Source organism: Excalfactoria chinensis, chromosome 13 (assembly GCF_039878825.1).
Source record: "Excalfactoria chinensis isolate bCotChi1 chromosome 13, bCotChi1.hap2, whole genome shotgun sequence".
Taxonomy (NCBI): Eukaryota; Metazoa; Chordata; class Aves; order Galliformes; family Phasianidae; genus Excalfactoria; species Excalfactoria chinensis.
In genome coordinates, this window is record NC_092837.1 from 4,429,310 (window position 1) to 4,453,317 (window position 24,008).

Genomic DNA, 24,008 nt, shown 5'->3' on the forward strand with positions numbered 1-24,008 from the left:
TTTATTTTCTTCCCTAGAGATTGTAGATCTGCTTTCATTGGCCAAACCCTCAGTCTCAGGTTACTGACACTGCAGACTCATCCTTACTATGAACTAAACTATTTCTTAATTTATCTTCTGTGTGCTACAATTAAATATGCTGCCATTCCGGCTTTTAAACATACCAACATGTTCCACGAATGCTTTGGCCTTTTCAAGTAATAGAAAATTCAATTTCCAGAAAACCACAAAAAGAAGCTGTGTCACTTTCTACCGCATCAAGGAATTGAAGGGGCAGAAAGACTGCCAGGGTGACTGCTGAACAAATGGCTGCACAAATAAAACAGCTCAAGCATACAACGCGCTCAACTTCCATTTCCTCCTGATAGGTGGATCTCCATTTATGCTCTGTAGTACCTGGACAGCCCATGCACATCTCACCCAAAGCTGGTGAGCACATCACAGTCCTTCTAGGTTTCACCCTGGCCATTGTATCTATTTTTTAGTAGAGCAAATGCACAATTTCTAGCAGAAGGGCTCCCTGCAGCAGTGACTATTTACAGCCTGGCCAAAATAGTTGGTAGTGTTTTTCTGCCCTCTCTGGTTCCCTACTACCCCAAGCTGCCCGACTGCCTTCTGCTTGTGTGCAGGCAGCCAAAGTGCTTCAGGTTCACATTAGCTTTATTTCAGTTTCCAGTGATACATCTTAAAACCAACCAAAAATGTAAGATTTGAAGCTCAGCTCAGCTGAGGAACCAGTATTTTAAAGGCTTGAGGACCCAGGATTATTTCAGTACACTTTTATGTCAGGAAGCCCTTAAAATATCTTTCACTTTTTGTTAAAAAAAAAGGTTTCTTACATAACTCCCTCTCCAAAAATATACTTGAGGCTTTCAGTAACGTAACTGAATGCTAATAGAAAGTGAGTGCCTCAGCTAATCTGCTGTTATGTTAGGTAAGTTTATATATTAGCTTGCTAAATAATAAAGTAAAATAAATTAGTTCCTATCAAATGTTTCCTGAATGCATTCCAGCAGGAGCTTATTGTTATTTATTCATCTCTTGGACTGCATCTCGAAAAGCTGAAGTTGTTTCAGGAGTGTATGTGCCTGGAATAGTCTAAGTGGAGGAGCCATGGCTTGAGAATGAAGCCAGCAAGTCATTAATTAAGGAGCTGTACAGTTTGCAGTCAGCTTTGTGTTCCTGCAAACCACTTAAAATCTACCACCATCCTCCTCCAGTTGTGCAGCACTTGGGGCTTGAGGGGCATTCATTGCCTGGGGGGAACTGGGGATAACCCCAAACTTCAGTGTTCTCCCCCACTTACACACAGGACTGATGTGATTCGGGCTCATACACTTTTCAGCAAGGTCATAAATCGTCCTCAAAATGCCAACAGCAGAGATTGCAGCAGCCTTCAGTGTTGGAGGCAAATGCACACAACCACGTGAGGCTGAGCAGGGCTCCAGCACAAGGTGACAGCTTTCTGCTTCTCACTTGACATGACTTTATCTTCCTAGGAGGTATATAATATTCTTTGCATCCTATATGGTGCCAAGTCTGCTTTTCTGGCCATATCTGTGTTTGAATGAGCACCATTGCAGAAATAGTTGCAATGGAGATGAGGATGACATAGCAGCCATACTTTAAAACAGAAACCATATCCTCCAGGTCTTATTTCACGATGTTGCTTTTCTGCCCTCTCTCAAATGTAATACAGTCAGGAGAAATGTGCCTATATAGCACAAGGGGCTTCTTCTGTGTCACTGCACTCGTAACCCTTTTGATTGCACTTTTAGAGGTTGCTCGTAATGTTTCAGTAGCGATAGAAATAGGTCTTTAAATTACACACAATCATTAGAAATGCATACAGTTACACGGGCCAGTTTGCCTTCGAAAATGATGAAGTGGAAAATTCACCAGAAATCAGCAGCTGCTCAAACAAATGAAAAGGACTTTCTTATTTTGTTTACCCTGGAACAATATACACAGATACAGCACCTGGTCCTCCACGACGAGCTGCTTCTGCCACTTCCAGCAGGAAGGACCGAGAGTCAGAGCAATCTACTGACCTTCCTCGAGGTTCCCGGTGCTGCCACCCAAAGCAGAGCACCCCAGCTGGATGCCCTTCATGCTAATCCCTCAGTCAGCACATTCCCAAGATTGTCATTGGGATTTCACCTGCTGTCAAAAGGTTGAGTTCCAGCGGTTCTCTCATTCTCTGTGTCGTCTATCCTTTGGAGCACTGTAGATTATAAATCATTTTAACCATCATTGTGTATTTTGCTCCCTTTTTGTGATCACCAGGAACGTGGCAAACCATTTCTATACTTCTTCCCGAAGAGAACCTGAGAAGTTGTAAGACAGAGAAACAAGTCTGAGTTGTAGCTAAGGTCCTTCTTAGTCCTCTGAGCAGAGGTTATGTGTTGGGAAGATGGTTCCTTGGCCTCACCTCCTGCAGCATCCCTGCAGGGTATGGCAAGGTCGCTCTGGCTGCTTGACATACAGGCACCCAGCTGACAGCTTCCAGAGATGAAATATTCATTTTGGTTTAAAAAAACAAAACAAAACACCAATGATGTGTTAAGACTTACAGGAAAGGGAGGATGCTGCAAATCTTCATCTGTTCCCAGAATGGGTGAATCCTTCACTTTCAGCCCCAAACCTGCACCCTCCAGCCAAAAAAACACAGAAGGCAAAATCCCACCCACTCCCAGGCCATGGAGGGAAATGAGCTTCTTGTTATTGTGAGCAGGATGTGGTGCAGGGGAGCAGCAGGCACCTTTGTCTTCTCATTAGCACCAGGGGCTGAAGCTCTTTGGAGAAGGGACTTTCCTGCTGTGTATTTGCACAGAGGTAGCTGATCTGATGAGGGCAGCTGAATGCTGAGGTATAAATAATGAATTGCACAATAAACGCTACAAGACTGGTTGAGCTGAGGACAAAAAATACATGCAGCAAACAAAGAAAGCCATCGCATTAGTTAGAAACCCCATGTCAAGGTCCAGCGATTCTTATCAGCCTTATCCACATGCCCAGACCACAAACATGATTCCTTACATATAAAAATACTTTTACATGCCAAACTTTGCTATGTCTCACATCCACTCAAAGGGCAGAAAGGATGCAGATTTCCTTTTCTATCTGCATTCACAGATTCTAATGTAAGCCTGACCTGTTACAGAATCAGCTTTTTGCATGTTCTTTCCCGGCGGCGGTGAGGAGTCACTACTTGGTATCTCCTCTAGAAAGAAAAAATTAACAAAATATTTCTTTCGACAATGGCTGTATATTAGTCAGCCAGGGAACTCTGTGATGCACAGGGAAAACATCTGTGCAATAAACCATGAGAAGGGCTGTGAATACCGCCAGCACTGCAGAGCTCTGGGCTCAGAGCCACTCTCCTGGCTTCGTTCAGACATTGCTATTGATCTAATCCATAGAGAAATGATCCCAGGAGACACTCCTTACGTTATTTATCTTGGATTTGGGGGCTGGATGGGGATTCTTTTTTATTTATTTATTTTTCTTTATTTCTGTTATTATTAATATTAGGTGCTGTTAATGAATTCCACAACAAATGGCTCTCACCTCTCACGGCACATTATTAATGGTGAGTGCGGAAGGATTCTGCATTCATCACCTCTTGAGCCATGTGGCCAACCCCAAGTTGGCAACCTACCTGTACTGTAACTCAGCGATCAGCCACAGGGGAGCATGGGGGAATAGCACATGTAGGTAAGCAGAGCATGAGGGAATGCTCTGCAGGGCAAACAGTGGCACACTGTGGGTCTCTTGATTCCTGCACAGCCCCAAGATGAGCAGGAGCATCCACATCTCTATTAAGCAGATACACAGGGAAGACAGAGCCAAGAAGGAGGGGAGAGATGCCAGCTCTATGAGAGACTGATATCTGACAAGGGAAATAACAAACACTCGGCTAAAAAAGGTTCAACATTCCAATGCTCAGCTTTGCACAGCGTGCACATGGGTGCTCTTCACTCCTGATCTCTTCATCCTGCACCTGTTCTTTGGGTCTGGCATTACTGTCCCCTCCAGTCCAATTAACTCAGCTGAGACACTTCTAGAAAGATTTCTATGGTAGTTGCAATTATAGATATGGGGGAACATACCAAGCTACTCTCCATGGCTGGTATTTTTTTTACCTGTTTTCCGAGTAAGGATCATAGAGTATCCTGTGTTGGAAAGGACCCACAACGATCACTGAGTTCAACTCCTTGCTCCACACGAGACCATGCAAAAATCAGACCAGGATTTCTAGCTGGGGCTTCTCCTGCAAGCAAGAAAAGTTATTAGGAGTTTTGGAGGAGCAGAGGATGAAGCTCCCACACTTCCGACTAGTTCCCAACCCAGCAGCAGCCCACAGCATCACTCCATGGGATGGCAGGTTTGTGCTCCTGCTTCTCCTGGGTGAAAGTGGGATGGGATAAGGAGATGCATGATGGAGCGACTGCGCTTATATCACACTCCATGTTGGCTACTGGAAGAGATCAGTATCATTAGATGTACAGCACTGAGTCACTAGGACATGATGGTGAATCTGCAATACCAATTGTGCAGGGGGCATATGGGGCTCCCCACCTTTGGTGCTTCCATTTTTTCATGATTATCTCATTCCTTTCCAACACCAAATTTGCTTGGCATGAAAAATTGGGGAGTTGGACTAAACGATCTTTAAAGGTTCCTTCCAACTCAAACACTACAACTCTGTGATGAAACACCTGTATGTTCTTTGCCTGTGGAAGGCCCTGCCACGTAGCCATGTGCCATACAACTCCTCCTGCACATACGTATATCAAAAATGTCAAACTCATCTCCTGAGGTTGTCAGAAATAGTTATCGCTGCGGCCCAAGCTCTGAAGATTGTGAATGGTAATGCTGAACCTTCCAAACAGGCGATATCATCTTGTTACCATGAATGACAGGTAATTATGGCTCTTTCTAGATGCCTGTAATTAACATTGCTTTCTAACTTTGACACAAGAACCCAGAAACCCAATAGACTGAGATATCCTTTGAAAGCTTTGGGTTTCTCTCCTCGTTCATTTCTTTACCCTACAGGACATCAAATAAAGAAATCTGTTATATAAATCAGCTGTTTAGCGTGGAACACCCTAGAAAGGAACTTGCAACTCAGAGCCCCAAATAAATACATGGATAAATATCAGAGTGAAGGCTGAACCCAAGTGTTGGGTGCACACAGCCCTTCCCTGCCAGCATTCACACATGAATAATGCAGGGTATGGCGCCGGAGAGTCATGGCCTTATCTTGAAAATCAGGATTGACTGCTACCAATCTCCCTCTGCCCTGTGCCTCCTAATATCCTCTGCCATTTCTGCCTTTTATCACCTCCATGCATCTATTTCTGCACATTTTTGCTGCTGACCTATGGCAGCACACTTGATTAGGGCAATACAATTTAATGTGTGCTGGATGCATAATGTCAGCAGCAGGCTCAGGTACCTGAAGAGCCCAGCTAAGAATAATAACTCCCTGCTCCACAGCCTGTATCGCTGCTTAACTATGTGATGCTGAACATCAATCAGGGAAGGATTAGGCTCTCCTGGTAATAGATAAACAGCAAAACCAACAAGATCATCTAAGCTCTTCAAACAAAATGATGTATTTTTAGTCTATGGAAATTCAAACCAGGTCTCAGCCAGAGAAACAGAAAAAGCAAAACAAAGATTATTGAAAGCTTATGTTTAAACAGTTTCAGCCCAAATATTTACTGATGACACACAAAAAAAGAAACGAGAGCATGTTTTGCAAGGAAGAGCTGGACCCTTTAATTGCATAGGAAGCCGAGCTTGGGGAATCAAGAGAGAAAATAAACATGCCCCCTGCAGAATGCACTGCAAAGCCTGCACATTTATTTACATTCCCATTTCTCTTTAACCTACATTCCCCCTGACAGAAGTGTTGTTTTGGGTAATAATCCTTTTCATATGGGCCAAGACTACAAGAAACTATTTGCAATTCATTTCAAATATGGATTTTGGAATCTACAGTAAATCCCTTCTGCTAAGATAAGAAGAAAGCACAAAGAAAGAATAACATGCTGCTTAATCTGTGGGCTCATCACATCCTGCAAGATTATTTTGACAGTTAATTTGATACATTTAACTGAGCTCCCAGTCTATATTGCTCAAAGAAAGTCATCACTCACAACTCGCTCTTGTGTAGGAGCATCCCAGGCAGCTGCAGCATCTTGTGAAGAAATATGAACAAGGGAAAAGAGTGTACACTACTGTTTCCTTGCTGTTGGAACTTGGTCCTCCCAAAGCCCACAGCATATCCTGGGTGCCTTTCCCTGGCTCTCAGTAGCTGCTCCTCAGACAGCACATGGGCAGCAGGAAAGCAAAAGGTCTCTGTGGGGATGCTCCCAGCTGTGCCTCCTTGTAAACCATGGCGGCTTCATTCCTGCATCCCAAAATACAGATGCACCCTCAGGCATGGCTATGGCCATTAGTGCACAGATGCATGTGGCTGTAGGAGCTGTGGAGGAGTGGGAGGTCACCACATGAGCGGTGCCATCGCCCTCCCCTGTAACTGCCTTCCATCCTTGGTGTAGATTTGCTAAGGTGCATCTTAGCACCTTAGGGCACTGCTGCTCCTGCAAGTCAGAAAACAAGGGAGGCTGTTGTGCCGCAATTACAAAAAGTAGGTCAGATCCCACAACTGCAAACAGACAGGGGGAAAAGGTGCTTGTGATTCCCTGTGCTCATCTTTGAGAACAGCGCTGCAGCAAGGATCAAAAGTCCTCGAAGGACAATGCTGAAGTGTAGCTGCCTAGTGTTTCTCACTGGTTCCCAAGGCTGCTCACAGCTGGACATCCCCTGCAAGCAGCACGGCATCCTCTCACAGCAGCTGCTCTGGGGTGGGGAGCAGATGCACCAGTGTGATTGACAGGGCAGAAGATAGCTGCCTCTCTTTGCAAACCAGCTTTTGCTGTGTGTTCTGCTCCCACAGACAATACCAAGGAGTTACAGAGATCACAGGCACTGGAGAGTGGTCAGCAGCAGAAGCATGGTGATTCCTCTGATGTCAAGCCAGATGCTCTGGGATGCTTTTGGCCAGCAACCTAGATTTTTGGCTATGTGCATGATTGTTCTTCTCTTTCAGAACACAGGGTCAGAGGCAAGAAGCCAACAGTTTTCTGAGGCAAGGTGGGAACTGCAGTACCATTTAATTAAGCTGTTGCTTTAAATGTGCTCCAGCGTTCCTCCAACCTGATGGAGACACAGGAGCTGGTGAACGTGTCTGCAGCTTCTTCTTCCTCTGAGAGCACAGTTTAATTCACCCTCCAGCCCACTTGCACCAGATGGCACTTTCATGCTCCCTGCTGAACGATGGTGCTTTCTGCCATGTAAATGATGCCAGGCACTGAACCAAGGAGGCTTCTGGAGCAGAATCTTTGGGGGCAACAAACAACCTGCAGGACAGATCGTCCAGTACAAGGAGCTGGCTTGGTTGTATTGAGCTAAGAGAAGAAAAAGGAGCCAAGGCATCAGGTGTTCATTGTGTCCCCAAGATGGATCTGCATTGTGGTTGTCCCATCTCCAAACCTTGGGGCCAAGTCTGGCTCTGTCACCAGACTCACATCCCCTATCCCCATATCCCAGCATACCTCAAAGCACATTCAGCTGCAATTTGCAGCAGTATGCTCCACATGTGCAGGGCTCTTTCCAGTCTGTGCAACGTCATACAGCTGGCACAAGAACCGTGGTATGGCAGCAAGATCACAGCACCACTTTAATCTGGCTGCATATTTCCTCAGTATGAATATCCCCATTCCTCAGGCATGGCTGCAGATCAGGAACTGCAATGAGAGATGCTTAGTTTTCTAGGAGGAAGGAGGTGACTTTCTCTGGGATCTGACTTCAGATGATGCATTGCTGAGGTTTGGGTTGCCCTGCCAAAGCTGTACCCACAGACCACAAATGCTTCCCTGCTTTTTAGGATCCCAGAGAGAATATCCAAGAGAGATCTGTGCCCATACATTGGGCTCACAGCTCCCTGCATTTCTTCCCATCATTTTGGAAGCCACCCATCCACGTTGGCAGTCACCTGGAGCCCCACACCGTGAGGTTCTGCAGGTGTGCACAGGGACAAACCCTTTGGCTTTACGAGGTGGGAATCAGCCTGTTGAGTCACCCATTGAGAACTACCCCATGTGCTACAGTGCAGACAGGCTACCCAGACCTTCACTCAGCAGCTGACCCTGGGTTATTTCAGTCATCACCGGGCCCTACAGAGGGCTGTGATCCTATCCAGCCACAGGCGGCTGTGAGCCATCTCCTCTCCCCAACCACCATCAGTTGAGCCACCTAAAGTATTTCCAACCAGAAATTCAGCAAATTCTCACCGTAATAGATGTGCATAACATTAAAAATAATTGCATTTTTTTCATTATTTTTTATGACTTAACAACTACAATTGCCAAATGCTTTTTCTGCAGCCTGGCTATTCTATTCTAAGACTGCATTAGCAAATGGGAGTTCATTTGCTCCAGCTGACTCACTTTGGGCCTCTTCTAAGCCCATTAAAATGACTTTCTGCTGTCTTGAGAATATTTTGGATGAGGCTCTGCTGGTGCTAAGCACACTTGGAAGAGGACCCCTTCCTAGCAGAGTGCAGATGAGCCAAGGCCATGCCTGCACTGCTGGTGCCCAAAGGGCAGTGCCAGGATGGGATGGGGCCATTTCAGGTCCGACCCCATTGTGCGTGTCCTTGGGAAGCACCAAACTTATTAACCACGAGAGCAGCAGAAAAAGAATTCTCACTATAAATATTCACAGGATCACATGCAGCCTAGAAAATCCTCTCTAAATGAAGGGAAATAAATTAGGAGAGGGCGCCAGCCTGCTGATTAAATCTTAACCCCCACTCCCTGCAATGAGCTGACATTTGCTGGCTCAGATGCAGCAGTCGCACAGGGAGCCCCTCTGGCTGCTGGTGACATTCAGGGATGACTCTGCTTTGGTTTTAGCACAAGAAGGTTTGATGGTACCAGTGCTCCATAGGAGGATGAGTGCTAGTACCCCCCCACCATTGCACAGTGCAGGAGCAAGGTGCCTCACACCCACCCCCAGCTTTCCTTCCTCATACTGACAACAAACCTGTTGGCTGTTGTATAGCCAGATCCCATTTTGTCTCAAAGAAAGGGAAATAAAACCAGAGGGAAAGGAATGCCCCTTGCAATGCCTACTGAGCCCTGTTTCATTTTTCATTCACAATTATTTCCTGAGCAGCACTCGAGAGTTCAGGTGGTAACATTAAAAATTCCCCGCGCCCTCAGCTTTCCCTAATTAAAATTGACAACTCTCATTTTGAACCACAAACATAATTACCCAGTCCTGCTCACCAGCATGATCGCTGAGATTGTTTGTTGATAATTTATGAGCTCTGGAGAAGATGAATAATAAAGCGGAGGCTCCGAGAAGCCTCTCAGCTCCTGCCTTTGAAGTCACAGAGGTGCCAGCACAGGCATCCCCTTCTCGTGCCATCACTGCCATGGTGACATCTGTGGGATGTGGGGTCCCACTATTTCAGGAGTGCTTTTCTGGAGGGTTTCTAGGAATACCAGGGCAAGTGCCCAACCCCAGCTGCTCTGTGGTAGGGAAAGCAATGTGGGTGGCTCAGGGTGCCCTGGAGGGGTTGTCATTGGGTGAGCTCTGCCCCTGAGAAGCCTCTGCCACAGCCCAAGCCAACAACACACACCAAGTGACTGCCCAAGAACAGCTTAAAAAAATAGCTCCCCCAAACCAAACTGATTTTTCCCCCCCACTTATCCCATACTTTCCTTACTATCTACAAACAAGAAATAATTGTATCATAAAGCTGTAATAAATCATTTTTTGTGCTTAGCTTTGATCATCCACAGACCTCAGTGCGCAGCAGCAGCTCCTACAGCAGCACGAAGCACCTCCATATGTTGGGGATGGAGCAGGATGCAGGTGGGCGAGCAGGGGAACATCAGCTGCAGAACCCAAACTCCTTCCTCAAAGCCATCACAGCTTCCTTACAGCTGTGCAGTACTGCAGAGGAGGAAGCTGCTACAGAGGGATCAGAAAGAGGACAAATATCAGCACATCCCCTTCGAGGTACTTTTTTCCTTCTGGAACCATCAGGCTTCAGGGGAGTCCATACCTCAAATGGGTTCTCGAAAAACAGCCCCAGGAAACACATTTGTTCCATGCAGGCTGGGTTTTGGGGAGGGTTTCCCATTGGCAGCCATGCAGCTGCAGGTGGAAAATCAGGTTAAGGGATCCAGAGAGCACAAGTAGCACCAACCACCCCAGTGATGGAGCAGACAGGCACCATGTGTTGGCTAAGTCACTGTTTATCAGGTGAGGGGAGGGGAAGCAGTGAAATAAAAGAGATGCATTTCAATGATTGTTCAGCATCTGGGTTATTTAGGGGTAGTTTTACCCAGCTTTGCTCTCAGGAATTTCTAGCATGGGAAATGAAGTGCTACTTGGATCAGAGTGGCAAAGACCTTTCTCTGAGAAAAACTATTGCTTGTGTTTGCAGATGGCAAGAGCATGGGGTTGTTCTGCATGTCAGTGCTCAGACCCACAGCAGCTGCCAGCAGTGCAGAGGCTGGAACCATGAGAAAAATGGGGAAGGGACTGGAGAACAGAGAGGGAATTATTAGAAATGCATGTATAAATGAAACAGTGTGCTGAGTGCTAAGCAACATCACTGAGCAACACAGAGTGCAAACAGGCAGAGCAAAGCTGCACTATTCCCTTTAAGGTCAAAGCTTTCTGTAAATTCACAACACAAGCAATGCAAGTGAACTCTGTTCTCCCCTCATGCTTACCCAGACCAAAGCAGCTGTGCATCTGCATCTGGAAGGAAGTTGTAACTAACACTGCATGGCCACATACATTTATCTATAAAAGATCCCCCACCTGAGAGCTGGCTCAAGATGGCCATGAGGATGAATTGGATACAGCACAGACCAAGTACAGTATTGTCCACTCAAGCTCTGTTCATGCTCAAGGGTCCATCAGGTCCAACATCAATAGACTGAACTACTGCCACTGCAAAAGTTTGCCCCTAGCAGGCAGAATCATTGTGATTATCATCAGAATCCATTTGCAAGAAGACACCGCGCTGAAAGAAACAGATAGAAGAGATTCAAAACTTCCAGGAATCAAACAGCTCATGCCTTTGGAATAGAAGTTCTTTTAGTGCTCTCACTTTGGAGTTGATTTAGGGCTGTTTGGTTACTTCCCCCGCCTCACCCCCACTTCCCAAAATGGAGAGTGATAGATTTAAAGGAAAATCAAAAAGGTTTTTTTCATGAAAGTGTTACATTTTTTGACTCAATGAGATTCCAGCAGCCTGATGAAGCCAAGAAGAATGCCTGAAACATTTGGATACTGGCACATCCACTCAAAACCCTTCTGCTTAAAGCAGAACCTGTCTCTGCTTCCAACTGTTAATGGGGGTTTTCCCTCTGATTTCAGGTCATTCCCAACCTGTTTCCATTATTCCATCAATAAACTACATGAAAAATGACAAACCACTGAGGAACAATTAATATCCATCTATTTCCTTTGGTGTTAGCAAAACGCTTCATTTACAAACCAGCTCTGCATGCAGCAACCCAGACACATGCCTCAATTGCACCCATTTGTCACCAATCCGCCCCCCTCAGAGCACACAGGGAGAGTGCCAGACCCTGAACCAGGATGGGAACCTCAGCTCCTGTAAAGAAATAACAGTAAGGGAGCTCAGCATCACTACAAACATGACCTGGGTAAATCCAAAGTCTCATAAAGTCTTTGGTTCTGTGCAAGAATCACACGTAGCTTGTTATCTGACTTGGCTGCACTTTCAATCCCATGCAGGAGGAGCAACTGCGATCTGGACTACAGCTGCTGAGGAGAGGTGTTTCCTTGCAGCTAAAACCTAAGACAGGCAGAGGTCACTGCAGACTCTCTGCTTTTCCCTCTGGAGGATGATGGGCAGAAGCACAAGGTGGGCACGGGATGGGACCATGAAATCTTTAAGGTTGGAAAAGACCACTAAGTACATCCAATCCAACCACCAGCCCATCCCCACCATGCCCACATCCCTCAGTGCCACATCACCCTTTTCTTAGATACAGGACAGTCTCAGAAAGAAAGGCTCCTCCATGAGATCACAGGCATGCGCTGAATTAAGAAGTACACAACGAGTTGTGTGTACACAGCTGTTGGCACCAGCTCTTATCACAGGTTTGCTATCAGCACAAAAACAGCTTTAAAGAATCTCTCATTAAAAACAAGGGTCAGGATTTCCCCAGTCAACAGAAAGAAACCGCACATCTTGGCGTGCCATGTGCAGGAGCAGAACTCGCTTCTGGGATCACGCTGCTACTCCAATGCATATTAATGGCCTGAATTTAAAGCAGAGAGAGGGAAGCAGACAGCTGGGTTGCCAAAATTCCCCACTCACACTGTGACCCGGACAGGATGTCACCATTGCCCCCGAGTGCTGGGAACAGCATCATACCCTGTGAGAAGAGGACTGGTTGCTTGGCACTGCTACCAGCAAGCAGAGATTAAGATGATTATTCAGTTCAATAGCTGGCACAGTTATCATAAATCTATTTTATTTTTAAATCTGCCCTGTTCAGCAGATGCTGAAGGTGTGGAGTCCCAGCATCTGCTGCTGGTGGATAAAAATGAGAGGGTTTGTGTTAATTGAATACGTGGATTTCGTTTTCTTGCGGAAGCTTAGATTTTAGGTTACATTTCAATCGCCGTACTACAAAATAGAAGAAAAATGTGTTTTTTAGTATTGAGCCAGTATTTGCACAGCTTTTGTCACTCAAGCAGAGCATCTTACAGTCACCAATTACCTCTATCTTCCCAGCATCTGTATGAAGTAGAAAATCCCTGCCTGCAAGAAAGGGTGGAGAAATAAAGCGCTGCAAATTTCAGCTGTCTGCAGATTCAGGAGACTGAACGCAGCCATGGGGGAAACCCAGGGCTACACTGAAAGCCATCCAAACCTGTTCTGAGCACCACAAACCCTATGGCAGCACTGGGCAGCCTGCTAATTGTGGCCACACCTCAGCCATGTGCAACTCTGGTGACTGAACCACCACCAGCCCTTCTCCTGCAGTGGGAAGACCAGGACGGGTTCTCCCAACCCCTGACTATGTTGTGGTGTTTGTCTGACAAATCTAACATCAGCACAAGCCTCCATGAGCCAGCCTTACTCCTCTGCTGCCTTTGTGAGTTCTGTGTTGGCAAAGGTCTGTCCTGCAGCATGGTGATGCTCACCATCCAACAAGGGAGAAGTGCAGCAAGCCACCACCTGGGAGTATGAGAGCAAGTGGTTGGCACAAAGCTTAAGAAAGAAAAAAGCCCTAAAACTGCCCATCCCACCACTCTTAAAACTCATCCCTTAAATTACTGACATCCTCAGCCCATCCATGCCAGTACAAAGCCACAGCAGACACCACACTGCTGTTGTCAGTGTCCTCAAAACAACCAGAAATGGGACAATATACACAATACAAAGAAGCCTGAACATAATGTCATCATCGTGGTTATAATTTCCAGTTAGATCTACATCGGTTAGACTTTCTATATAATTAAATCTATAGATTTCCCTCTCATGCTTACCTTGCAGTTCCCTGAGCTCTGATGAAAAGTGTGCTGTTTGCAACAAGATTTATTGCATCCAGCACTCTATATTATAGTTGCTCTGCTAACCACAGTAAACAAGATATGAAAAGCAATCACACAGATAATGCCACGGAGGAAGAAGAACCAGCTCTATCTTTAACCCTTTCCTTCACGCTGGAGACATTGGACAGCGTTTCCATGCTACCATCTTGCTACTTTAAGGGTACTTTAAGCCCTAGAGCCAGGGCTTTCTTATTCACCTCATTTCCAGATTGTCAGGAGAGGTTGTGCTTAAGGGCTGTGGCTACCAAAGTGCACAGCCCACAGAGGGAAGAACACTAAACAAGCAAAGCCAGGCCAGCTGCCCGCTGGGACATCCTAGTGCTGCTCTGGGCTCAGCAGGATGCTGAGACGGTGCTCTCATTTGTAGTGGTTTGCATCACAAAGCTTGGATTTGACCCTAGAGACTTGGAACCATTATTTAAAGGGCACATTTCCATACAGAGGTCAAGTGGAGATATGTAAGCTTAATCAAGTCACTGCTCAAAAGCGGAATAGGTCCCCTGCTGCCCACATGGCACAGAACATTCCCTCAGCCTCCCCTTTTTCCCTTCGTTTAAATCTTCACCAGATCCAGAAAAACACCCCAGGGACAGGAACAGCAAACAAAGACAGGAGTAACAATGATACAAATCTGTTTTTTGCCATTCCCATCCTACTTATGTAAGCAGCGAGCGCATATCCCGTGCACCTAACCAAATAAATAAAGCCCTGCTAAATATCAGCATGCAGGAGGATGAGGAAGCAAGCAGCCACTTGTTTGCTGCCTTCCAGATGGAAATGCTCGTCCATTCCAACTCAGTGGAATGAGAAACATCACCGCTCTATTACAGTACTTTCCACCCCAAACTCAGTTAACCATTTACAAACAAGACAAAGGCTCCAAAGATGTTTAATTGCTCCTTTACACAGAGACAGCTGCTCTCTTTCCTTCCGGCCTGCTTTCCTCCAGCTGAAAGCCTGCCTGCAGCCAGACAGGAGCTGTCACAGCCCTCTTCCAGGCAGAAGTCCTCCAGAATAATGAGCTCCTTCAGAGAGATGCTGAAGCCGGACAGCAGCTGAAGTACAGATCGAACTGTTCTATCACGGATAGAGAAGTTGAAACGTGCTGGAAATAAATGTAAAAATAGACTGGGGTCTGCAGCCCAAACAGAGCGTATATTTAGCAGCTGTGAGTGGGAAAGAGCACAACATTCCTGGAAAACGTTCAGAAAGCATCCAAATGAGATTAAAAGATTGCCAAGCAGACATTTTTAAGGCAGGTTGCTAGGGATGTTGGAGAGAGCCGTTAAACTCTGCCCCTCAAAACATGTTCCCTAAAAAGCCATTTTTCCAATGTTGGTTCTGGAAACTTCTGAGAAAGGAGTTCTTTGGTGTATAGCAGGCCTGACAAACCCAGCTGTCAGCACTGGTGACAAACAGCTCTGGGAAGGACCCAGAGTGGTCCAACCCTTTCCTCATCCTGGCAATAAGGGTTTGTCAGAAGCATTTACCCCAATTAAGCTGTCCAACATTTCTCGAGGCAGAGACTGTCATAGAATCATTAAGGTTGGAAAAGACCACTAAAGATCATCCAGTCCAGCTGCCATCCAAACAACCCATCCAGCTCCTCCAGGTAACCCTGTCCCCAGCCTCACTTCCTAAGCCCCATGTGCCCTGCTCACCGCAGCTTAACACTGCTCTTCCCTGCCCCATCCACTATGTATAAATATATATATATTTTCTGTATAACATATTCAGATGTTTATGCCAAATAAACTTTGGCAGGATTTGGGTCTTTCAGGCTGATAGAGAGACAGCAAGAGACTCATCTTCTGATAAAATGACACTAATAAGGCTGAAGCTTTCTCTGCAAGGTTTTTCTCCTTGTTACGTCTCTTAAGAAAATAAATGTTTGTGGCATGTGCTGCATATATAGCTCATTAGTGCAATGCATTTGATGGAGGCAGGGTGTATAAGAAAGGGCAAGAGGCAGAGCTGCCACCCCCCCAAGGGCCACCAGAAGTTGTCCATGCCCCAATTTTTGCCTTTACAAGCTTGGTTCCCTGTGATATAAACAGGACCTACTGATTTTTGGCCCAGTTGAGAAGCAGTCCAAAACTTGTACACAAAAAAGGGGAATCTAACATTGAAAGATCACTGTCAAGGAGCCAAAATGTGCCTGTTGTTCCAGAGCAAAACCATGAGCATCTTTCTAGAACACCAAAGCAATGATTGCTCTTACCAGGGACAGGGGGTTCGTCTATTTGTAATTTAATAGAAGAATTTCAGAGATTTGTGCCTTATTGATTCTGCCTAATGGAACAAGCACATAACCAAGGGTTACTGTGTACTTCAGTCTGCAGCACAAAGGGCAGGAGAAATCCCCCGCTCCCATTCTAGCAGGCTGTCAGCATTTAATTAATCCAGCAGCTGCAGGGTAGATTCTTAGCGTAGAGTCCAAAAAAAACAAAAAGACAAAACATCAATTTATGCTCTAAACACCCTGGTGCATTATTATATACTCTTAAAGCTCCTCAACTGGAGGCTCCAAGGTGGGACTGCCAGGAGCAGCTGAGCGCCTGTCAGATTTCTGCCCTTTAAGGTCCTTTCAGATGCTCCCTATCCTTTAAAGCATCAAATGCTTTCAGCAGGAGGTCCTCTTTGATGCTGACTTTCTGAATGTGGATAAATGAATGCTTCCTCTCTATTTGGAAGCGAGGAGGAAATACCTGGCATTCCATCACTGCAGCACGCACAGTGCCATGAACTCTGACACATTCTTTGGGAGCACCCCATAATTCTCCAGCCAGTCATTCCTGCTTGTCCCCAGCTCCCCTGTCATTCTGAGTGCCACCACTCAATAGGTTTTCTCCCTGTCAATGCTACAAGCTACTAACTGCTTTGTCACTCCATTCTCTCCTCTCCCCAGCCCTGCAAAGACCTCCCATTCACATGGATGGCACTGGTAACCACCACCTGGTTTGGTTCAGCTAGCAAAAAACAATTCCTGAGGAGAAAATATATATATATTTTTATAAGCTGTAACATCTTATGTATGCTGGAGCAAAGCCAACACCTCTGTATGCCTTCAGGGAATCATGCAGAGATCAGGTCCACTGCCCCATAATTGGAATCATGCAATATTTAAGGCTGGAAAAGACCACTAAGATCACCAACTCCAACCCACCCCCACTGACTGTGTCCCCAGGTTCCTCTCCACAGTTCTCAAACACTTCCAAGGACAGTGACGCCACCACCACCTCCCTGGGCAGCAGTGCCACTGCATCACACTCTATCAGAGAAGTAATTATTCCTAACATCCAACCTGAACCTCCCTGGTGCAGCTTAAGGTCTTTACCTCTCACCCTAAGACAAGGCCACTGGGAACTCCCTCCCCGGTGCACAGGGTTACAGCACATAGTGATGGCCAAAGGAAGTGCATACACAAAAACCTGGTCAGGGACCCCACCTGACCCAAATCTCCTGTTGTTCTGCTAACCTGAGCATAGGGAATGCAGGAAAACAGCAAGCACCTTCACAGAGGTATTAACTAAATGGGAAGAAAATACCTTATCACAATACAACATAGCTTTCCATCTCCTAGACTTGGCAGGGAGTGGTTAATTCAGGGCCACGTCTGGGAAACAAGTGATTTTGCAGCTTGGCACGACACACTCCCCATTTAGATGAGAATACTTTCTGGCACCAGGCGTGGACCAGAATTTGACACCAGTTGTGACTCACTGTGAAAAGCGGGTGTTGATTGACTTGGCTTCTTCCAAACACGGTGCTACCAACAGATCAAAAGCCACATGTAGGAAACTGCTGAATTTTGGGGAACCTTTCTCAGCTGCCTCTAAGTGTCTTCAAACTTTTTGTTGTCTATTTCTATTTATTTATTTTAGAATCAGGAGGCTTTTACACTTCATGCTTCCTTGGCACTGAGTGAAGTGATGCGGAATGAGGGACCCAGATACAAGAAGAGAGAAAGATGACACAAGTAGGGTGAGTTTCTTTGGTTCAAGGCTGGGGTTTCTGTTCCTTTCCATTTCAAGAAAAGCTTAACGGGGCTCTAAGGGCTTTACCTGTGGTAAAACATTAACCTAAATTGTGGTTTATATACAGTAAGAGAAACAGCATAGAGGGTACCCATTGCCAAGAGATCCTCCACAGGAGCTCAGGGTGGTTGAAGAACTCCTTCAGCCATTCATTCAAGTTAAACCTCCACTGTTCACACTCCATCAGCACTGGTGGGATAAATACTGGTTAAAGCATGACTTCAGGTGCCTGATTTCTAGCTCTTACATTAAAAGTGGATGCAGCAAGAAGGGAAGGCGTAGGAAGATGCCCTACCCCTGGGCAAATTCTTGGCCATCCATCTGCCCTCCCCCTCGTTAACTCCAAGACACCACCGGAGTGCAGATAGCTGCGTGCTGGACCACTGCCAGCCCTGCACAAGTAAGGGCACATTCAAGCCCAGGATGTTTTCTGGCATCAGCACCGAGCTTCATTTCTAAGAGCTAAAGATGCTCAAGGGGCATTGTAGTGGCTGCCTGAATACCAGAGGCGCTCCTGTGGCCGTTCGGTTTCTTCGTGTGCCAACGCGTGGCCTGATTCACATGAGGTTTGCAAAGGATCAAATCTGCTCCTTTCAGAGACAGCTGGGAATACCCCTGGAAAAATGTGAAAAACACAGCATGTGTTGGGACCAGAGCCTGTCCCTCATTATTCCATGTAAATACACGCAGCCCGACCCTCCAAAAAGACTTTGAATTTCTCAGAAAGTGACCATCTGTCAGGCAGCAAGGGGCGCTCGTTATTTAAATTAAGGAGCTATTCCCTGCTGCCATGTTCACTCACATCTCATTACAACAGCAGTTCTCAGACACCCTGTTTGTTCCCTTTGCACTGCGAGCTGAGATCACAACCCACCCTGCGGCTATTGCCCATAAGGGCCCTGCTAAAGGATGCCAAAAAGAGGTGGGCCAGAAGAGCCCTGGATTTGCCATTCAAGGGTGTTAACACAAAGCAGAACAAAAGCGTAAAGAGCCCCACAACCATGCACGCGCTATCTGAGCACACTGGAGATGCCACACAGAGGTCTGCCTGCAGGCTGGGGCTGGTAGGAGCTGCCCCTGCACGCTCTCCGGGCTGCTCTGAGAGTTTCCAAATCACCTACACCACGCTGGGTGAAAGTAGGTGAGGCCACCCAAATACCCATAGTCATCATTGTGACTCACAGCAACACCTCATGCATGATCGCAGAAGCACGATAATGGAGGATACCCAGCACTGCCCTGACCAGACACAGTTGGGTTAGATGCTCTTAAGTGGGCTTTTCCAACCTGAATGACTCTATGGCTCCTTTGGCATCTCAGCAGCTTTCCCAAGCATTTGTTGCCACATGAAACACTCCGGGATAGATTTTCTTGCTAGTTGTGCTGAATTCCTACCCTGCTTCAATCAGGCTAGAAGGATCACGTCAACAAATCCCCAAAGCCCCATTTCTCATGGCTGGGGGAAGGCAAATAAATTGAAGACCACATCAGGGATGTAAATGAACAAAGCTGGTCTGAAGAATCATCTGCAGCCTACTGCAGAGACTCCAGAAGTCCGTCCCCCCCCCCCCCCCCCCCCCCCCCAACCCCTACAGGTCTATGGTTCTGTGCATCACCAGCCCCTGCTCAGCTGGTAAAGCGGGTCCAGCTTTTCACAGGCTGCCATCTCCACCACCAGATACCCACAGCACCAGAGAGACATTGGGATTGGAAACGGGACTACCCTGTAGCTGCAGAGACAGGCGGGGAAGACCGTGCCAACCACAAATAGAGGGCAGGCAGTGGCACAGCATCCAGAGGGGCCATACAGGCTGCGAGCATTTTGCTAAAGGCAAGCTGAATGGCCAGGCACCAGAAAAGGTTGTGAAGAGCTGGAAAGAGCCTCGGGAGGGCAAAGCGTTTATTAAACTGAGAAAAGAAGTGCACTTCATGTTTTACATGGAGGGAAATGAATTTCTTTTTTTCTTATTCTTAATATTGCAATCCCTAAACACCATCAGCAGCAGAGCTCCCTTTCCTGTTCTAAGAGAGCAAATATTCTTCTCAAGCAATCCCCGGCTGTGTTTATTATGGATATTGTCACATTTTTCAAGATGCAGAAATAAGAATCAACAAAGCACAGGCTGTTGTATCAAACTGCTCTTAAAAACAGCCAGGAGGGAGCGGAGCCTTAGGAATGCTGAAATGACATCAGCTCTTCTCTTGATCAAAATCAAGACTGAACAAGTAGAGGTATGTGATCTTCTCAAGTGCCGAGTGCCAAGTGATCACACACCAGGAAATCCTGAGCACCACACTGTAGGTGGAGGCTGATGTTGCTCAAGGGGAAGCAAAAAGAAATGGAGTTGATGTATGGGAGTGCTGGAGCTGACAATGGGTGGCCACAGAGAGGCCCAGTCAAATGCTAGGTTAACTGGGCAGCTCAAGAACATGCAGAGAAATCCTGTTAAGTGTGGCTAATCAAAGACTTAGAGGGATGGATGGTCTAACAGCTCCCGCTGCCCGCCTTCTTGGCACGGCTGGGATTGGGCTTTCAGAGGAATTGAAGCTCTGCATCCTGAGCATTTGAGTGTTCTGTGTCCAGCCACAAAAACAGCCTGTCCTGAGCTCATGCCAGCCTTGCTCTGGGGGGAATGCAAGCAAGCAAACAATATCACTGGTACACAGTTTTGGGGAGCTGGACAAGAAATAAATCAGAGCTTATCTCTGGAGCATTCTTCAAAAGACAAAAGTTGAAAGCAAGTCAAAGGCTATCATCCAGGAACAGCAACAGAAATGCCTCCTAGTGACACCAGTTCATGCAGCCACTACAAAAGATAACCAAGCACAAGCAGAAGAATGCAGTGCTTTGTGCCTGCCCTCTGGAAGTCCTATTTCTATCACAAGGTGCTTTGCTCCTGGGCACGCCTATAGGAACAGACTGTGGAAGCATCCAGCTGCACTCACAAACAAGGAATTCATTTCTCCTTGATGGCCCACAGGAGAGAGATCCCAGCAGGAAGCCCTGCTGAGAAACAGTGCAGTCACTGCACAAGCAGGAACACAGCCCTACAAGAGCGAACCCCTCTGTTTTGCACTGGAAGAGCCTCAGCTGAATTATTTGGTCTACATGTGCATCACACCTCAGCAGGACCAGAGGAAAGAAAGAACAGCCCAGGGAATAGCAGACAAAAAAAGGCTGAATGAAAAGGAACTGAAACAAAGAGATGTGTTGTCATGGTTTTGCCTTCGATACACTGACACCTTCCCAGCACTCATACCAGCATCTCTTGTAAGAGCCCAGCTCTGCAAATAGGGACATACATGCTTTAACATCCCACAGCACAAGGGCTCCTTCCACCCATCTCATGACCAGTATCTGCTGGGTCCTATGGGACTGGAGGGGGTCAATCCATCTCCCATTATAGCTTTCTCCTGCTGCTTCTTGAGCAGGAGAAGCAATTCTTCACAGCCAACAAAGCACCTTTGCTACCAAATTGAGGTTAAATGAGAATTCAAAGAAATGCTTAAAAATTTCATCAGTGCCACTTGGACATGTGCCTTCAGGCTGTTTATCCTTAAATGAGATGTCACATGTAATTTAGTGGTGAGATTAAGCACTGTTTTTCACTTTTAGTTGCTTGCTGTGGGCAGCCCTGTATCAGTGCACACCTTCGTTCTTTATTAGGCAAGATAAATGAAAATGGCACCATTTTTCTGCATTAGAGTCCAAATATCTGACACGTCAACACCATCTAATGGAACAAAGCACTACAGATTCCTAGAGCAGGTGTTTAATTTGCATGCTATTACCAACAAGCAAGATTAATGCTTTATTAAGTACTTACATTGCAGTAACAAGTGAAGCAGGGTGGGGTTCAGCTCAGGATGGCAAACAAGCTCTAAATGCTCCACACTCCTTTTACTCCTCAGATTGTACTGCCTTGAAAGCTGAAGCCTTATAGTTTCAGTGGGTTTTTTTTCCCCCTTTGCTTTCATTTTTTTAAAGTTGCCACATCTTCCACAGGAAATAAAGCAGCCTGTAGTGCTCGAGTTGGAGCAGTTTTTGTTTGAACAGTAAGAAGGCACTGTACTGGTTATGCTCAGCCTTGACTTCTTAGACGCTGTGTTCTCCCAACCTCCACTGCCAAGCAAGCTCGGAGGAATCACGTTTCTCTCTGCCTCACTGTTTCTAGGTGTGAAGTGGAGGCCGTGTTATTAATGCTGCTTTATAAAGCCTTTAGAACACACTGAAGCCAAGAGGTTTTCATTGCAGGCTGATGGGAATCTCACTTTTAGGTTTCATGGGCACTGGCAACACTTGCTCTCACTTGTAACTGCCCTACATGTTACATACAGAAAGAAGAATGCCTGAACTTCCTGCAAGTTGCTTTTGTTAGCTGGAATGCCTCCTGTTTCTCACCAGGGTGAGAAGTCCCCACTGAGCCACACCTGATGCACACCATGTGCACGCAGCAACAGCTTCTACAGCAACACAGGCCATTCCCTACATCATGAACCAGAGGGAAGGGAGCAAAACTGAAGGGTAGGACAAACTCAGCTGGAGGAGAACACACCGAGCTGTCCTCCAGCTTACTACATTAATAAGCTTGATTTTTAAGAAACACATCTCACCTGGTTTCTCCTTCAGTCAGGTGGAAGATGCTCTGCAGGTCCTGATGCTCCTCAGGGTTTTCCAGCAGCCCAGAAAGCTTTAGTGCAACCACACACACCACACATCCCCACTTTGATGATGCCCCTCATTTATATCCCCCACCATTTGCAGAGGCTCCACCTCTCACCCAGCTGTAAGGGGTTCATCCATCCTTGGGAGCACCTGAATGCAAATTGGGCTATGAGGGCTATGGGCCCTTAGCTGATCACACAGCTGAGAGCACCTTACCCCATCCTTAGCACTGCTTTGTTAAAAGCCATCCTTGTTTTCCTGAGGAGGAACCATGCTAACAAGTGGCTCCTTCAGCTGCTCCTCCTGTGACAGCTGATGTGATGCAGCCTGGAGGGAACTGCTACATCCAGTCATTAAATAAAGGGAAAACCTCACCCGCCGTGTTGCTGTAATCCTGCTGCATTGCCTATCATAGGAGGAACGAGGAAAAAATTAATTACTATTGATTTAAATAAACGTGCTCACATGATCAGGTGGTGGCAACAAATGGCTAGCTGCAGGGAAGGCACTTCTCCACAGCTGTGCAGCAGAAATGCTGCAACAAATGGGGGTATTTCACTCTTTCAGTTGCAATGAGAACAGTGCTTGGTGGTGTCAGCAGAAACCTGAGTGCGTGCACTGCTTGTTGCTGGGGCACTTCTGGCACTGGAGGGGTCCCATGGCAACTTTAGTTATAAAGATGCATCCCAAACTCTCCTGTTCCTTTGGAGGTGGCTCATTCCCCATTTCCAAGAGCCCCATTTCTGCCGAGTGCAATCATAAACTGAAAAAGCTCCTCTCAGAACAGGCCAATATTTGTTTGAAAGAGGCTTGGATAGAACATGTAAATTTCTGGAAAGCCTGCATTGTTTACATGGGAACACACACCCAGCAGAGCACGGGGTGCACAGCCCTGAACTCACTGTGGAAGCAGTGCTGAGCAGCTGTACAAGCAGCAGCTGAAAGGCATTTAGCAGCGCACCACGGCCAGCAAGCAATGAATTATTTACAATATTTTACTAAGAATAATTGCTGTTTTTAAAAGTGAATTTTCCCCCTTTCCTCCCCAGGGTCTGTAAATGGTACCGTGGCAGTAATCATGAGTAAAAGGAGAAAACTGAACTGAAATACAAAGTCACCCAACGGTGGCTGCATGGGATCCACTCAACCATGGTGCAGACAAAAAGCATCTTCAACGTGGCTCCAGCAAACGTTTATTCATTCAGTACACAACTGCAGAGATCCGTACACAACTGCAGAGATCCAAATGAGCGTGCTGCCAGCAGCCCAGGCAGGACGGGGCACAGCTCTCACAATGGACGTGTTCATCAGAATGTCCCCAAAACGCTGGGGACAGTGGGAGACCTGCAGGTGACAGCATCAGCGCTGTGATGTGCACAGAGCAGCACCCGCAGCAGTTTGGAACTCAGAGGGTTTACCAGCTGCTGCTCCCTGAACTCCCACTGCTTCCCTCAATTAGCAGTGCCCGCTCTTCCTGTGCCTAATGATGATGTGCTCCAGGCACGAGTCCTCCAGCAAGATGCTCTCTATTGATTCCTCTATTGATTTTTTATCCTTTCCCTTCTTGTTGTTGTACATGCAAATGGACGGTAATGACTCCCCATTAC

The 24,008-nt window shown here is 46.5% G+C and overlaps 1 long non-coding RNA gene across 4 annotated transcripts; it reads right to left on the reverse strand.

The window, feature by feature from the left end:
- Positions 1–256: 256 nt before the first annotated feature.
- LOC140258242 (uncharacterized) lies at positions 257–22,471 on the reverse strand. Of its 4 annotated transcripts, XR_011905215.1 has the most exons (5): positions 22,350–22,471; positions 9,890–10,059; positions 4,146–4,273; positions 2,432–2,502; positions 257–2,327 (listed from the first exon to the last, which is right to left on the reverse strand). It is a non-coding gene; the product is annotated as an uncharacterized lncRNA (long non-coding RNA). The 4 variants fall into 4 exon arrangements; XR_011905217.1 differs by lacking the exon at positions 2,432–2,502; XR_011905216.1 differs by lacking the exon at positions 257–2,327 and having other exon boundaries at positions 2,363–2,864.
- Positions 22,472–24,008: the final 1,537 nt, after the last annotated feature.